The 16,502-nt window shown below is 44.7% G+C and overlaps 1 protein-coding gene across 1 annotated transcript in view; it reads left to right on the forward strand.

Moving 5' to 3' along the window:
• Positions 1-16,502, forward strand: part of MYOM3 (myomesin 3) — a 252,275-nt gene that overhangs the window by 230,311 nt on the left and 5,462 nt on the right. The window lies entirely within an intron of this gene.

A 16,502-nucleotide genomic window follows, 5' to 3' on the forward strand; every position in this document is an offset into this window, starting at 1 on the left:
TAGTCATACAACAGCAAACCATTAATAAATAACATTTCCCACATGTCTGCTTTACATCAGCACCATTTGTAAAATGTTATTTCATTTTGTTAGCATTTTAGGAGGTTTAAAAATGTAGCAGCAATTTTTCATTTTTTCAAAGAAATTTACAAAATTTATTTTTTTAGGGACTTATCCATGTTTGAAGTGACTTTAGGGGTCTCGGATATTGGGAAACCCACAAACGTGATACCATTTTAAAAACAGCACCCCCTGACATATTGAAAACTGCTGTCAGGTAGTTTATTAACCCTTCAGGTGCTTTACAGGAATTAATGCAAAGTGGTATGACAGAAATGAAAATGTGTACTTTTACCACTTAAATGTTGCTAACTTCTAAACAGATTACTACAGCCGTCAGACTCTAAGGCCGCGATTTGGTCATGAATTGCCATCGCAAACATCAGGACAACAAAATCATGATCTGAGGGCACCAATTGTGACAAAGAAGAAGCCCCCACACTCTGTTAACCATTTATAATGATGTAGTCACTATTGACAGCAGCATCTAAGGGGTTAAACAGATTTAGATGGTGCAAATACTGATCGTGGCTGGTACAGCAAGTTGTCAGCTATAGTGTACAACCGACAGATGCTGGATTGTCATCTGTATGGGGAGGCTATTCTCTTATATCTCAGGTCAGTTAAAAGACGTATTGACGGTCATTAAGGGGTTAAACACTTTTTAATGCCTTAAATCTCTTTTTGGGTAGATGCATTTTTGTGTTATTTGCTTTACCGCATTTATCATATGGGTTAAATAATGATGTACTTTAATTTAACGGAATTCTGTGGATGCAGCAATACCAAATGTTTTAGTTTATTATTTTCAATTGCAATATTTTAGGATAAAGAAAAGTGAGCTTTGTTATTTTTAATATAAATATACAGTATATACATTGCTCAACAAAATAAAGGAAACACTTAAACAACAGAATATAACTCCAAGTAAATCAAACTTCTGTGAAATCAAACTGTGCACTTAGGAAGCAACACTGTTTGACAATCAATTTCACATGCTGTTGTGCAAACAGAATAGACAACAGATGGAAATTATTGGCAATTATCAAGACACACTCAATAAAGAAGTGGTTCTGCAGGTGGGGACCACAGACCACATCTAAGTGCCAATGCTGGCTGATGTTTTGGGCACTTTTGAATGTTGGTTTTGCTTTCACACTCATGGTAGCATGAGATGGACTCTACAACCCACACAAGTGGCTCAGGTAGTGCAGCTCATCCAGGATGGCACATCAGTGCGAACTGTGTCAAGAAGGTTTGCTGTGTCTGTCAGCGTAGTGTCCAGAGGCTGGATTGTTGTGAATTCTGCTTTTGGGCTCCCTCCGGTGGTTGTAGAGGGTAATGCAGTTGTGCCTGGACTGCAGGATTGGACAGGTGTATCTACTAATTGCAAAACTGACTGGGGTATATGGCTTTGCAGGACTCTTTAGTCCCTGCCAGTTGTCCATTGTTTTTGGAGGATTCATATCCCTTCTGGTCTCTCCTGTTTGCTGTGCTTTTCTTCAAAGATAAGTCCTGGCTTTGTTTTTGCTGTCCACCTGCTGTGGACCTTATAGTTCTGTGCATTTTCATGTTTTTGTCTTGTCCAGCTTAGTCTCTGAAGGACTTTTTGCAGCCTAGCTATTTCTCTGGAGATGCAGATATACCCTCCATGTCTTTAGTCAGATGTGGTGTTTTGTATTTTCTGTGGTGGATATTTTCTAGTGTTTTAATACTGACCGCATAGTACTCTGTTTTATTCTTTCTTTTTAGCTAGTATGGCCTCCTATGCTAAATCCTGATTTCATTTCTGCGTATGTTATTTCCCTCTCCTCTCACAGTCAATATTTGTGGGGGGCTGTCTATTATTTGGTGATTTTCTCTGAGGCAAGATAGGTTTCCTGTTTCTGTCTTTAGGGGTAGCTAGATCTCAGGCTGTGTCGAGGGGTCTAGGGAGTGTTAGGTACCCCCCATGGCTACTTCTAGTTGCGCTGTTAAGTTCAGGGTTTGCGGTCAGTACAGGTGCCACCTTCTCCAGAGTACGTCTCATGCTGCTCCAAGGCCACCAGATCATAACAGTACAACTGGCCCACAATGAGCTAATTGCATCTCAGAAGAAGGGAGGTAAGATTTTGAGCCATTTTTTTTTCCTTAGCCTGTTTGGTCTGTTCCTCCCTCTTAATCTCTGGGTGGCTGCGGAACCTAGTAATAACATTAGTGTTCAGGAGTTAGTTTCTCGTGTGGATCAGCTTGCTGCTAGGGTACAGGGTATTTCAGATTATATTGTTCAGACTCCTGCCTTAGAACCTAGGATTCCCACTCCTGATTTATTCTTTGGTGACAGATCCAAATTTTTGAGTTTCAAAAATAACTGTAAACTGTTTTTTTGCATTGAGACCCCAGTCTTCTGGTGATCCCATTCAGCAGGTTAAAATCATCATATCCCTGCTGCGTGGTGACCCACGGGATTGGGCATTTTCCCTGGAAACTGGCAATCCTGCTTTGCTTAATGTTGATTCTTTCTTTCAAGCATTGGGGTTATTGTATGATAAGCCTAATTCTGTGGATCAAGCTGAGAAAATCTTGCTGGACATGTGTCAAGGTCAAGAAGCGACAGAATCGTATTGCCAGAAATTTAGAAAATGGTCTGTACTGACTAAATGGAATGAGGATGCCTTGGTGGCAATTTTCAGAAAGGGTCTTTCTGAATCCGTTAAAGATGTTATGGTGGGGTTCCCCACGCCTGCTGGTCTGAGTGATTGTATGTCTCTGGCCATTCAGATTGATCGGCGCTTGCGCGAGCGCAGAGTTGTGCACACTGTGGCGTTGTCCTCTGAGCGGAGCCCTGAGCCTATGCAGTGTGATAGGATTTTGTCTATACAGTCATGGCCAAAAGTATTAACACCCCTGCAATTCTGTCAGATAATACTCAGTTTCTTCCTGAAAATTATTGCAATCACAAATTCTTTGGTATTATTATCATCATTTAATTTGTCTTAAATGAAAAAACACAAAAGAGAATGAAGCAAAAAGCAAAACATTGATCATTTCACACAAAACTCTAAAAATGGGCCAGACAAAAGTATTGGCACCCTCAGCCTAATACTTGGTTGCACAACCTTCAGCTGAAATAACTGCGACCAACCGCTTCCGGTAACCATCAATGAGTTTCTTACTTTGCTCTGATGGAATTTTACACCATTCTTCTTTGGCAAACTGCTCCAGGTTCCTGATATTTGAAGGGTGCCTTCTCCAAACTGCCATTTTTAGATCTCTCCACAGGTGTTCTATGGGATTCAGGTCTGGACTCATTGCTGGCCACCTTAGAAGTCTCCAGTGCTTTCTCTCAAACCATTTTCTAGTGCTTTTTGAAGTGTGTTTTGGGTCATTGTCCTGCTGGAAGACCCATGACCTCTGAGGGAGACTCAGCTTTCTCACACTGGGCCCTACATTATGCTGCAATTTTTGTTGGTAGTCTTCAGACTTCATAATGCCATGCACATGGTCAAGCAGTCCAGTGCTAGAGGCAGCAAAGCAACCCCAAAACATCAGGGAACCTCCGCCATGATTGACTGTAGGAACCGTGTTCTTTTCTTTGAATGCCTCTTTTTTTCTCCTGTAAACTCTATGTTGATGCCTTTGCCCAAAAAGCTCTAATTTTGTCTCATCTGACCAGAGAACATTCTTCCAAAACGTTTTAGGCTTTTTCAGGTACGTTTTGGCAAACTCCAGCCTGGCTTTTTTATGTCTCAGGGTAAGAAGTGGGGTCTTTCTGGGTCTCTTGATATTTGCAGCTGGTTAGAAAATACTATTAAAACATAGCTTTTATTATTATACGCTAAAATCACTATATTACCACGTGGTTACAAAGTGCCGGTGCTCACAACATAGTGCAAAACATAAAACCGTAAGAAAATCTTGGCAAACCACACATATGCCTCTTTCCCAGGGTTAGTAGAATTTTAGCCCTTTATTGGGTATAGCAGATAATGGAGATACCACATCAGTCCCCTTTACTATTGCTTGTTACCTCTGAGGGGCGTTTTTTCTTTCAGCACCTTCCCTGGACACGGAAAGAGTGCTATAAATTTCACCCCACAGTTAACCTAATAATGTGACCAAAATCCGTCTGGTTTAGACCAACAAACCAATGTACATGCTGGCATATGCCCAGAAAACACAGCGGATCCTCTTGCTGTCACTTATTACTGCATATGGTGTTTACACATAAAACGCAAGCTCCATAAATAAACAGAGGAATACAGAAACCTCTCTCATGTTATTAAACCATAGATGCTTCCGGAATACATATATACCCCTCTCAATACACTGGTAGGTATATGTTCAATTGGTGCATCGAATGGATTTATATCAAAATATGTTAAGGTCTTTCTGGGTCTCCTACCATACAGTCCCTTTTCATTCAGACGCCGACGGATAGTACGGGTTGACACTGTTGTACCCTCGGACTGCAGGGCAGCTTGAACTTGTTTGGATGTTAGTCTAGGTCCTTTATCCAACATCCGCACAATCTTGCATTGAAATCTCTTGTCAATTTTTCTTTTCAATCCACATCTAGGGAGGTTAGCCACAGTGCCATGGGCTTTAAACTTCTTGATGACACTGCGCACGGTAGACACAGGAACATTCAGGTCTTTGGAGATGGACTTGTATCCTTGAGATTGCTCATGCTTCCTCACAATTTGGTTTCTCAAGTCCTCAGACAGTTCTTTGGTCTTCTTTCTTTTCTCCATGCTCAATGTGGTACACACAAGGACACAGGACAGAGGTTGAGTCAACTTTAATCCATGTCAACTGGCTGCAAGTGTGATGTAGTTATTGCCAACACCTGTTAGGTGCCACAGGTAAGTTGCAGGTGCTGTTAATTACACAAATTAGAGAAGCATCACATGTGTTATGCTAGGCAATTCAGTAACACAATGTACATAGCGATCAGAGCACATACAGTGATCTGACAATAACCCAAAATAATAGAACGAGCTCTGAGACGTGGAAACTCTGTAGACCGCAATTCCTGATCCTCTCCAAACACAACTAGAGGCAGCTGTGGATTGCGCCTAAAGCTCCCTATGCAACTCGGCACAGCCTGAGAAACTAACTAGCCTGAAGATAGAAAAATAAGCCTACCTTGCTTCAGAGAAATACCCCAAAGGAAAAGGCAGGCCCCCACATATAATGACTGTGAGTAAGATGAAAAGACAAACGTAGGGATGAAATAGATTCAGCAAAGTGAGGCCCGATATTCTAGACAGAACGAGGATAGGAAAGATAACTTTGCGGTCTACACAAAACCCTAAAGAAAACCACGCAAAGGGGGCAAACAGACCCTCCGTACCGAACTAACGGCACGGAGGTACACCCTTTGCGTCACAGAGCTTCCAGCAAAACAAATAGACAAGCTGGACAGAAAAAATAGCAACAAATAGCAAAGAAGCACTTAGCTATGCAGAGCAGCAGGCCACAGGAATAATCCAGAGAAACACAAGTCCAACACTGGAACATTGACAGGAAGCATGGATCAAAGCATCAGGTGGAGTTAAGTAGAGAAGCAGCTAACGACCTCACCAGATCACCTGAGGGAGGAAACTCAGAAGCTGCAGTACCACTTTTCTCCACAAACGGAAGCTCCCAGAGAGAATCAGCCGAAGTACCACTTGTGACCACAGGAGTGAACTCTGCCACAGAATTCACAACAGTACCCCCCCTTGAGGAGGGGTCACCGAACCCTCAACAGAGCCCCCAGGCCGACCAGGATGAGCCACATGAAAGGCACGAACAAGATCGGGAGCATGGACATCAGAGGCAAAAACCCAGGGATTATCTTCCTGAGCATAACCATTCCATTTAACCAGATACTGGAGTTTCCGTCTTGAAACACGAGAATCCAAAATCTTCTCCACAATATACTCCAATTCCCCCTCCACCAAAACCGGGGCAGGAGGCTCAACAGATGGGACCATAGGTGCCACGTATCTCCGCAACAATGACCTATGGAATACGTTATGTATGGAAAAAGAATCTGGAAGGGTCAGACGAAAAGACACAGGATTAAGAACCTCAGAAATCCTATACGGACCAATAAAACGAGGTTTAAACTTAGGAGAGGAAACCTTCATAGGAATATGACGAGAAGATAACCAAACCAGATCCCCAACACGAAGTCGGGGACCCACACGGCGTCTGCGATTAGCGAAAAGTTGAGCCTTCTCCTGGGACAAGGTCAAATTGTCCACTACCTGAGTCCAAATCTGCTGCAACCTGTCCACCACAGTATCCACACCAGGACAGTCCGAAGACTCAACCTGTCCTGAAGAGAAACGAGGATGGAACCCAGAATTGCAGAAAAACGGCGAAACCAAGGTAGCCGAGCTGGCCCGATTATTAAGGGCGAACTCAGCCAAAGGCAAAAAGGACACCCAGTCATCCTGATCAGCAGAAACAAAGCATCTCAGATATGTTTCCAAGGTCTGATTGGTTCGTTCGGTCTGGCCATTAGTCTGAGGATGGAAAGCCGAGGAAAAAGACAAGTCAATGCCCATCCTACCACAAACGGCTTGCCAAAACCTCGAAACAAACTGGGAACCTCTGTCAGAAACGACATTCTCTGGAATGCCATGCAAACGAACCACATGCTGGAAGAATAAAGGCACCAAATCAGAAGAGGAAGGCAATTTAGACAAGGGTACCAGATGGACCATCTTAGAAAAGCGATCACAGACCACCCAAATGACTGACATCCTTTGAGAAACGGGAAGGTCAGAAATAAAATCCATAGAGATATGTGTCCAAGGCCTCTTCGGGACCGGCAAGGGCAAAAGCAACCCACTGGCACGAGAACAGCAGGGCTTAGCCCGAGCACAAATCCCACAGGACTGCACAAAAGTACGCACATCCCGCGACAGAGAGGGCCACCAAAAGGATCTAGCCACTAACTCTCTGGTACCAAAGATTCCAGGATGACCAGCCAACACCGAACAATGAAGTTCAGAGATAACTCTATTTGTCCACCTATCAGGGACAAACAGTTTCTCCGCTGGGCAACGATCAGGTTTATTAGCCTGAAATTTTTGCAGCACCCGCCGCAAATCAGGGGAGATGGCAGACACAATTACTCCTTCCTTGAGGATACCCGCCGGCTCAGACAAACCCGGAGAGTCGGGCACAAAACTCCTAGACAAAGCATCCGCCTTCACATTTTTAGAGCCCGGAAGGTACGAAATCACAAAGTCAAAACGGGCAAAAAACAACGACCAACGAGCTTGTCTAGGATTCAAGCGCTTGGCAGACTCGAGATAAGTCAAGTTCTTATGATCAGTCAATACCACCACGCGATGCTTAGCTCCTTCAAGCCAATGACGCCACTCCTCGAATGCCCACTTCATGGCCAGCAACTCTCGGTTGCCCACATCATAATTTCGCTCAGCAGGCGAAAACTTCCTGGAAAAGAAAGCGCATGGTTTCATCACTGAGCAACCAGAACCTCTCTGTGACAAAACAGCCCCTGCTCCAATCTCAGAAGCATCAACCTCGACCTGGAACGGAAGAGAAACATCTGGTTGACACAACACAGGGGCAGAAGAAAAACGACGCTTCAACTCTTGAAAAGCTTCCACAGCAGCAGAAGACCAATTGACCAAATCAGCACCCTTCTTGGTCAAATCGGTCAATGGTTTGGCAACACTAGAAAAATTGCAGATGAAGCGACGATAAAAATTAGCAAAGCCCAGGAACTTTTGCAGACTTTTCAGAGATGTCGGCTGGGTCCAATCATGGATGGCTTGGACCTTAACCGGATCCATCTCGATAGTAGAAGGGGAAAAGATGAACCCCAAAAATGAAACCTTCTGCACACCAAAGAGACACTTTGATCCCTTCACAAACAAAGAATTAGCACGCAGGACCTGAAAAACCGTTCTGACCTGCTTCACATGAGACTCCCAATCATCCGAGAAGATCAGAATGTCATCCAAGTACACAATCAGGAATTTATCCAGGTACTCACGGAAGATGTCATGCATAAAGGATTGAAACACTGATGGAGCATTGGCAAGTCCGAACGGCATCACTAGATACTCAAAATGACCCTCGGGCGTATTAAATGCAGTTTTCCATTCATCGCCTTGCCTGATTCTCACCAGATTATACGCACCACGAAGATCTATCTTAGTGAACCAACTAGTCCCCTTAATCCGAGCAAACAAATCAGATAACAATGGCAAGGGGTACTGAAATTTAACAGTGATCTTATTAAGAAGGCGGTAATCTATACACGGTCTCAGCGAACCATCCTTCTTGGCCACAAAAAAGAACCCTGCTCCCAATGGTGACGACGACGGGCGAATATGCCCCTTCTCCAGGGATTCCTTCACATAACTGCGCATAGCGGTGTGCTCAGGCACGGATAAATTAAACAGTCGACCTTTTGGGAATTTACTACCAGGAATCAAATTGATAGCACAATCACAATCCCTATGCGGAGGCAGGGCATCGGACTTGGGCTCATCAAATACATCCCGGTAATCAGACAAGAACTCTGGAACCTCAGAAGGGGTGGATGACGAAATTGACAGAAATGGAACATCACCATGTACCCCCTGACAACCCCAGCTGGACACCAACATGGAATTCCAATCCAATACTGGATTATGGGCTTGTAGCCATGGCAACCCCAACACGACCACATCATGCAGATTATGCAACACCAGAAAGCGAATAACCTCCTGATGTGCAGGAGCCATGCACATGGTCAGCTGGGTCCAGTATTGAGGCTTATTCTTGGCCAAAGGTGTAGCATCAATTCCTCTCAATGGAATAGGACACTGCAAGGGCTCCAATAAAAACCCACAACGTTTAGCATAATCCAAGTCCATCAAATTCAGGGCAGCGCCTGAATCCACAAACGCCATGACAGAATACGACGACAAGGAGCATATCAAGGTAACGGACAGAAGAAATTTTGACTGTACAGTACCAATGGTAGCAGACCTAGCGAACCGCTTAGTGCGCTTAGGACAATCAGAGATAGCATGAGTGGAATCACCACAGTAGAAACACAGCCCATTCAGACGTCTGTGTTCTTGCCGTTCAACTCTGGTCATAGTCCTATCGCACTGCATAGGCTCAGGTTTAATCTCAGGTAATCCCGCCAAATGGTACACAGATTTACGCTCACGCAAGCGTCAACCGATCTGAATGGCCAAAGACATAGACTCATTCAAACCAGCGGGCATAGGAAATCCCACCATGACATCCTTAATGGCTTCAGAGAGACCCTTTCTGAAAATGGCTGCAAGCGCAGATTCATTCCATTGAGTGAGCACGGACCATTTTCTAAATTTCTGGCAATATAGCTCTATCTCATCCTGAGCCTGACAAAGAGCCAGCAAATTTTTTTCTGCCTGATCTACTGAATTAGGCTCATCGTACAGCAATCCAAGCGCCAGGAAAAACGCATCGATATCACTCAATGTAGGATCTCCTGACGCAAGAGAAAATGCCCAGTCCTGAGGGTCGCCACGCAAAAAAGAAATGACGATCCTAACCTGTTGCGCTGGGTCACCAGAGGAACGAGGTTTCAAAGCCAGAAACAGTTTACAATTATTCTTGAAACTCAGAAATTTAGTTCTATCTCCAAAAAACAAATCTGGAATAGGAATTCTCGGTTCTAACAAAGAATTCTGAACCACAAAATTTTGTATATCTTGAACTCTTGCCGTGAGCTGATCTACACATGAAGACAGACTTCTAATGTCCATCGCTACACCTGTGTCCTGAACCACCCAAATGTCTAGGGGAAAAAAAAGACAAATCACACTGCAAAGGAAAAAAAATGGTCTCAGAACTTCTTTTTTCCCTCTATTGAGAATCATTAGTACTTTTGGGCTTCCTGTACTGTTATGCTAGGCAATTCAGTAACACAATGTACATAGCGATCAGAGCACATACAGTGATCTGACAATAACCCAAAATAATAGAACGAGCTCTGAGACGTGGAAACTCTGTAGACCGCAATTCCTGATCCTCTCCAAACACAACTAGAGGCAGCTGTGGATTGCGCCTAAAGCTCCCTATGCAACTCGGCACAGCCTGAGAAACTAACTAGCCTGAAGATAGAAAAATAAGCCTACCTTGCCTCAGAGAAATACCCCAAAGGAAAAGGCAGCCCCCCACATATAATGACTGTGAGTAAGATGAAAAGACAAACGTAGGGATGAAATAGATTCAGCAAAGTGAGGCCCGATATTCTAGACAGAACGAGGATAGGAAAGATAACTTTGCGGTCTACACAAAACCCTAAAGAAAACCACGCAAAGGGGGCAAAAAGACCCTCCGTACCGAACTAACGGCACGGAGGTACACCCTTTGCGTCACAGAGCTTCCAGCAAAACAAATAGACAAGCTGGACAGAAAAAATAGCAACAAATAGCAAAGAAGCACTTAGCTATGCAGAGCAGCAGGCCACAGGAATGATCCAGAGAAACACAAGTCCAACACTGGAACATTGACAGGAAGCAAGGATCAAAGCATCAGGTGGAGTTAAGTAGAGAAGCAGCTAACGACCTCACCAGATCACCTGAGGGAGGAAACTCAGAAGATGCAGTACCACTTTTCTCCACAAACGGAAGCTCCCAGAGAGAATCAGCCGAAGTACCACTTGTGACCACAGGAGTGAACTCTGCCACAGAATTCACAACACACATGATTTTTCGAAGGGTGTCAATACTTTTGTCCACCCCTTTTTTATGTTTGGTGTGGAATTATATCCAATTTGGCTTTAGGACAATTCTTTTTGTGTTTTTTTTCATTTAAGACAAATTAAATGAAGATAATAATACCAAAGAATTTGTGATTGCAATAATTTTCAGGAAGAAACTGAGTATTATCTGACAGAATTGCAGGGGTGTTAATACTTTTGGCCATGACTGTAGCTGAACGTCAGAGATTCAGGCGTCAGAATAGGTTGTGTTTTTACTGAGGCGATTCTGCTCATGTTATTTCTGATTGCCCTAAGCGTACTAAGAGAATCGCTAGTTCTGTTAGCATCAGTACTGTACAACCTAAATTCCTGTTATCTGTGACCTTGATCTGCTCATTATCATCATTTTCTGTTATGGCATTTGTGGATTCAGGCGCCGCTCTGAACTTAATGGACTTAGAATTTGCCAGACGTTGTGGTTTCCCCTTGCAGCCTTTGCAGAACCCTATTCCTTTAAGGGGCATTGATGCTACACCGTTGGCTAAAAATAAACCTCAGTTTTGGACACAGCTGACCATGCGCATGGCGCCAGCCCATCAGGAAGATTGTCATTTTCTGGTGTTGCATAATTTGCATGATGATATTGTGCTGGGTTTTCCATGGTTGCAGCTACATAATCCGGTGTTAGATTGGAGATCTATGTCTGTGACTAGTTGGGGTTGTCAGGGGGTTCATGGTCACGTTCCTTTGATGTCAATTTCCTCTTCCCCCTCTTCTGAAATTCCTGAGTTTTTGTCAGATTTCCAGGATGTATTCGATGAGCCCAAATCCAGTTCCCTTCCACCACATAGGGACTGTGATTGTGCTATTGATTTGATTCCAGGTTGTAAGTTCCCTAAGTGTCGACTTTTCAACCTGTCTGTGCCAGAACATGCCGCCATGCGGAGCTATATTAAGGAGTCTTTGGAGAAGGGGCATATTCGGCCATCTTCTTCACCATTGGGAGCAGGTTTTTTTTCGTTGCCAAGAAGGATGGCTCCTTGAGACCCTGTATTGATTATCGCCTCTTGAATAAGATCACGGTCAAATTTCAATACCCGTTGCCTTTGCTTACTGATTTGTTTGCTAGGATTAAGGGGTCTAGCTGGTTTACTAAGATTGACCTTCAAGGGGCATATAATCTTATTCGTATCAAGCAGGGTGACGAATGGAAAACTGCATTTAATACGCCCGAAGGCCATTTTGAATACCTTGTGATACCATTCGGACTCTCTAATGCCCTATCTGTGTTCCAATCCTTCATGCATGATATCTTTCGGAGTTATCTTGATAAATTCATGGTTGTATATTCGGATGATATTTTGATTTTTTCCAATGATTGGGAGTCTCATGTGAAACAGGTCAGGATGGTATTTCAGATCCTCCATAATAATGCTTTATTTGTGAAGGGGTCAAAGTGCCTCTTTGGAGTGCAGAAGGTTTCTTTTTTGGGCTTCATTTTTTCTCCCTCATCTGTAGAGATGGATCCGGTTAAGGTTCAGGCCATTCATGATTGGATTCAGCCCACATCTGTGAAGAGCCTTCAGAAATTCTTGGGCTTTGCTAAGTTTTATCGTCGTTTCATTGCCAACTTCTCCAGTGTGGTTAAACCTCTGACCGATTTGACGAAGAAAGGCGCTGATGTGACGAATTGGTCCTCTGTGGCTGTTTCTGCCTTTCAGGAGCTTAAACGCCATTTTACTGCTGCCCCTGTGTTGCGTCAGCCAGATGTTTCTCTTCCATTTCAGGTTGAGGTTGACGCGTCTGAGATTGGGGCAGGGGCCATTTTGTCTCAGAGGAATTCTGATGGTTCCTTGATGAAACCTTGTGCCTTCTTTTCTCGGAAGTTTTCGCCTGCAGAACGCAATTATGATGTCGGCAATCGGGAGTTGTTGGTTATGAAGTGGGCATTTGAGGAGTGGCGACATTGGCTTGAGGGGGCCAAGCACCATATTGTGGTCCTGACCGATCATAAGAATCTGATTTACCTCGAGTCTGCCAAACGGCTGAATCCTAGACAGGCTCGATGGTCCCTGTTTTTCTCCCGTTTTGATTTTGTGGTCTCGTACATTCCTGGTACTAAGAATATTAAGGCGGATGCCCTCTCTAGGAGTTTTTTTCCTGATTCCCCTGGGGTTCTTGAGCCGGTCAGCATTCTGAAGGAAGGGGTGATTCTTTCTGCCATCTCCCCTGATTTACGACGGGTTCTTCAGGAGTTTCAGGCTGATAAACCTGACCGCTGTCCAGTGGGGAAACTGTTTGTTCCTGATAGATGGACTAGTAAAGTGATTTCTGAGGTTCATTGTTCTGTGCTGGCTGGCCATCCTGAGATTTTTGGTACCAGAGATTTGGTTGGTAGGTCCTTTTGGTGGCCTTCTTTGTCGTGGGTTCCTGATAGATGGACTAGTAAAGTGATTTCTGAGGTTCATTGTTCTGTGCTGGCTGGCCATCCTGAGATTTTTGGTACCAGAGATTTGGTTGGTAGGTCCTTTTGGTGGCCTTCTTTGTCGCGGGATGTGTGTTCTTTTGTGCAGTCCTGTGGGATTTATGCGCGGGCTAAGCCTTGCTGTTCCCGCGCTAGTGGGTTGCTTTTGCCTTTGCCGGTCCCTGAGAGACCTTGGATGCACATTTCTATGGATTTTATTTCAGATCTTCCGGTTTCCCACAGGATGTCGGTTATCTGGGTGGTTTGTGACCGGTTTTCTAAGATGGTTCATTTGGTACCTTTGCCTAAATTGCCTTCCTCTTCTGATTTGGTTCCGTTGTTTTTTCAGCATGTGGTTCGTTTGCATGGCATTCCGGAGAATATTGTGTCCGATAGAGGTTCCCAGTTTGTTTCTAGGTTTTGGCGGGCCTTTTTTGCCAACCTGGGCATTGATTTGTCTTTTTCTTCTGCATTTCATCCTCAGACAAATGGCCAGACCGAGCGTACTAATCAGACCTTGGAGATTTATTTGAGATGCTTTGTGTCTGCTGATCAGGATGATTGGGTGGCTTTTTTGCCATTGGCCGAGTTTGCCCTTAATAATCGGGCTAGTTCGGCTACTTTGGTTTCGCCTTTTTTTTGTAATTTTGGTTTTCATCCTCGTTTTTCTTCTGGGCAGGTTGAGCCTTCTGACCTTCCTGGTGTGGATTCTGTGGTCAACAGGTTGCAGCAGATTTGCGCTCATGTGGTGGACAATTTGGTGCTGTCTCAGGAGGAGGCTCAACGTTTTGCTAACCGTCGGCGGTGTGTTGGTTCCCAGCTTCGGGTTGGGGATCTGGTTTGGTTATCTTCCCGTCATGTTCCTATGAAGGTTTCTTCCCCTAAGTTTAAGCCTCGATTTATTGGTCCTTATAGGATTTCTGAGATTATTAATCCGGTGTCCTTTCGCCTGGCGCTTCCGGCCTCTATTGCTATTCATAATGTCTTCCATAAATCTTTGTTGCGGAAATATGTGGAGCCCGTTGTTCCCTCTGTTGATCCTCCGGCCCCTGTGTTGGTCGATGGGGAGTTGGAATATGTTGTTGAGATGATTTTGGATTCTCGTTTTTCGAGGCGGAAGCTTCAGTACCTTGTCAAATGGAAGGGTTATGGCCAGGAGGATAATTCTTGGGTTTCTGCCTCTGATGTCTATGCCGCTGATTTGGTTCGTACCTTTCATCGGGCTCATCCTGATCGGCCTGGGGGCTCTGGTGAGGGTTCGGTGACCCCTCCTCAAGGGAGGGGGGTACTGTTGTGAATTCTGCTTTTGGGCTCCCTCCGGTGGTTGTAGAGGGTAATGCAGTTGTGCCTGGACTGCAGGATTGGACAGGTGTATCTACTAATTGCAAAACTGACTGGGGTATATAGCTTTGCAGGACTCTTTAGTCCCTGCCAGTTGTCCATTGTTTTTGGAGGATTCATATCCCTTCTGGTCTCTCCTGTTTGCTGTGCTTTTCTTCAAAGATAAGTCCTGGCTTTGTTTTGCTGTCCACCTGCTGTGGACCTTATAGTTCTGTGCATTTTCATGTTTTTGTCTTGTCCAGCTTAGTCTGTGAAGGATTTTTTGCAGCCTAGCTATTTCTCTGGAGATGCAGATATACCCTCCATGTCTTTAGTCAGATGTGGTGTTTTGTATTATCTGTGGTGGATATTTTCTAGTGTTTTAATACTGACTGCATAGTACTCTGTTCTATTCTTTCTTTTTAGCTAGTATGGCCTCCTATGCTAAATCCTGATTTCATTTCTGCGTATGTTATTTCCCTCTCCTCTCACAGTCAATATTTGTGGGGGGCTGTCTATTCTTTGGGGATTTTCTCTGAGGCAAGATAGGTTTCCTTTTTCTGTATTTTGGGGTAGCTAGATCTTAGGCTGTGTCGAGGGGTCTAGGGAGTTTTAGGTACCCCCCACGGCTACTTCTAGTTGCGCTGTTAAGTTCAGGGTTTGCGGTCAGTACAGGTGCCACCTTCTCCAGAGTACGTCTCATGCTGCTCCAAGGCCACCAGATCATAACACTGGATGCGCTACCAGGAGACAGGCCAGTACACCAGGAGACGTGGAGGAGGCCGTAGGAGGGCAACAACCCAGCAGCAGGACTGCTACCTCAGCCTTTGTGAAAGGAGCACTACCAGAGCCTTGCAAAATGACCTCCAGCAGGCCACAAATGTGCATGTGTCTGTACAAATGGTTAGAAACCAACTCCATGAGGATGGTCTGAGTGTCCAACGTCCACAGATGGGGTTTGTGCTCACAGCCCAACACTGTGCAGGACGCTTGGCATTTGCCACAGAACACCAGGATTGGCACATTCGCCACTTGCACACTGTGCTCTTCACAGATGAAAGCAGGTTCACACTGAGCATATGTGACAGGCGTGACAGAGTCTGGAGACGCCGTGGAGAGCGATCTGCTGCCTGCAACATCCTTCAGCATGACCGGTTTGGCAGTGGGTCAGTAATGGTGTGGGGTGGCATTTCTTTGGAGGGCCACACAGCTCTCCATGTGCTCACCAGAGGTAGCCTGACTGCCATTAGGTACCGAGATGAGATTCTCAGACCCCTTGTGAGACCATATGCTGGTGCGGTTGGCCCTGGGTTCCTCCTAAAACAGGACAATGCCAGACTTCATGTGGCTGGAGTGTGTCAGCAGTTCCTGCAAGATGAAGGCATTGAAGCTATGGACTGGCCCGCCCATTCCCCAGACCTCAATCCAATTGAACACATCTGGGACATCATGTCTCGCACCATCCACCAACGTCACATTGCACCACAGACTGTCCAGGAGTTGGCGGATGCTTTAGTCCAGGTCTAAGAGGAGATCCCTCAGGAGACTATCCGCCGCTTCATCAGGAGCATGCAAAGGTGTTGTAGGGAGATAATACAGGCACGTGGAGGCCACACACACTACAGAGCATCATTTCCTTGTCTTGAGGCATTTCCACTGAAGTTGGATCAGCCTGTAACTTCATTTTCCACTTTGATTTTGAGCATCATTCCAACTCCAGACCTCCGTGGGATATTAGTTATGATTTACTTTGATCCTTTTTAGGTTTTATTGTTCACAACACATTCCACTATGTAATGAATAAAGATTTGCAACTGGAATATTTCATTCAGTGATATCTGGGATGTGGGATTTTAGTGTTCCCTTTATTTTTTGGAGCAGTATATAATTTTTTGGGAGGGGGTTATTTTTTTTTCTTCATTTTTTAATTGTAGTCAATAGACCAGGGTGCAATAGACCCTG

This window comes from Ranitomeya imitator, chromosome 3, assembly GCF_032444005.1.
Source record: "Ranitomeya imitator isolate aRanImi1 chromosome 3, aRanImi1.pri, whole genome shotgun sequence".
Taxonomy (NCBI): Eukaryota; Metazoa; Chordata; class Amphibia; order Anura; family Dendrobatidae; genus Ranitomeya; species Ranitomeya imitator.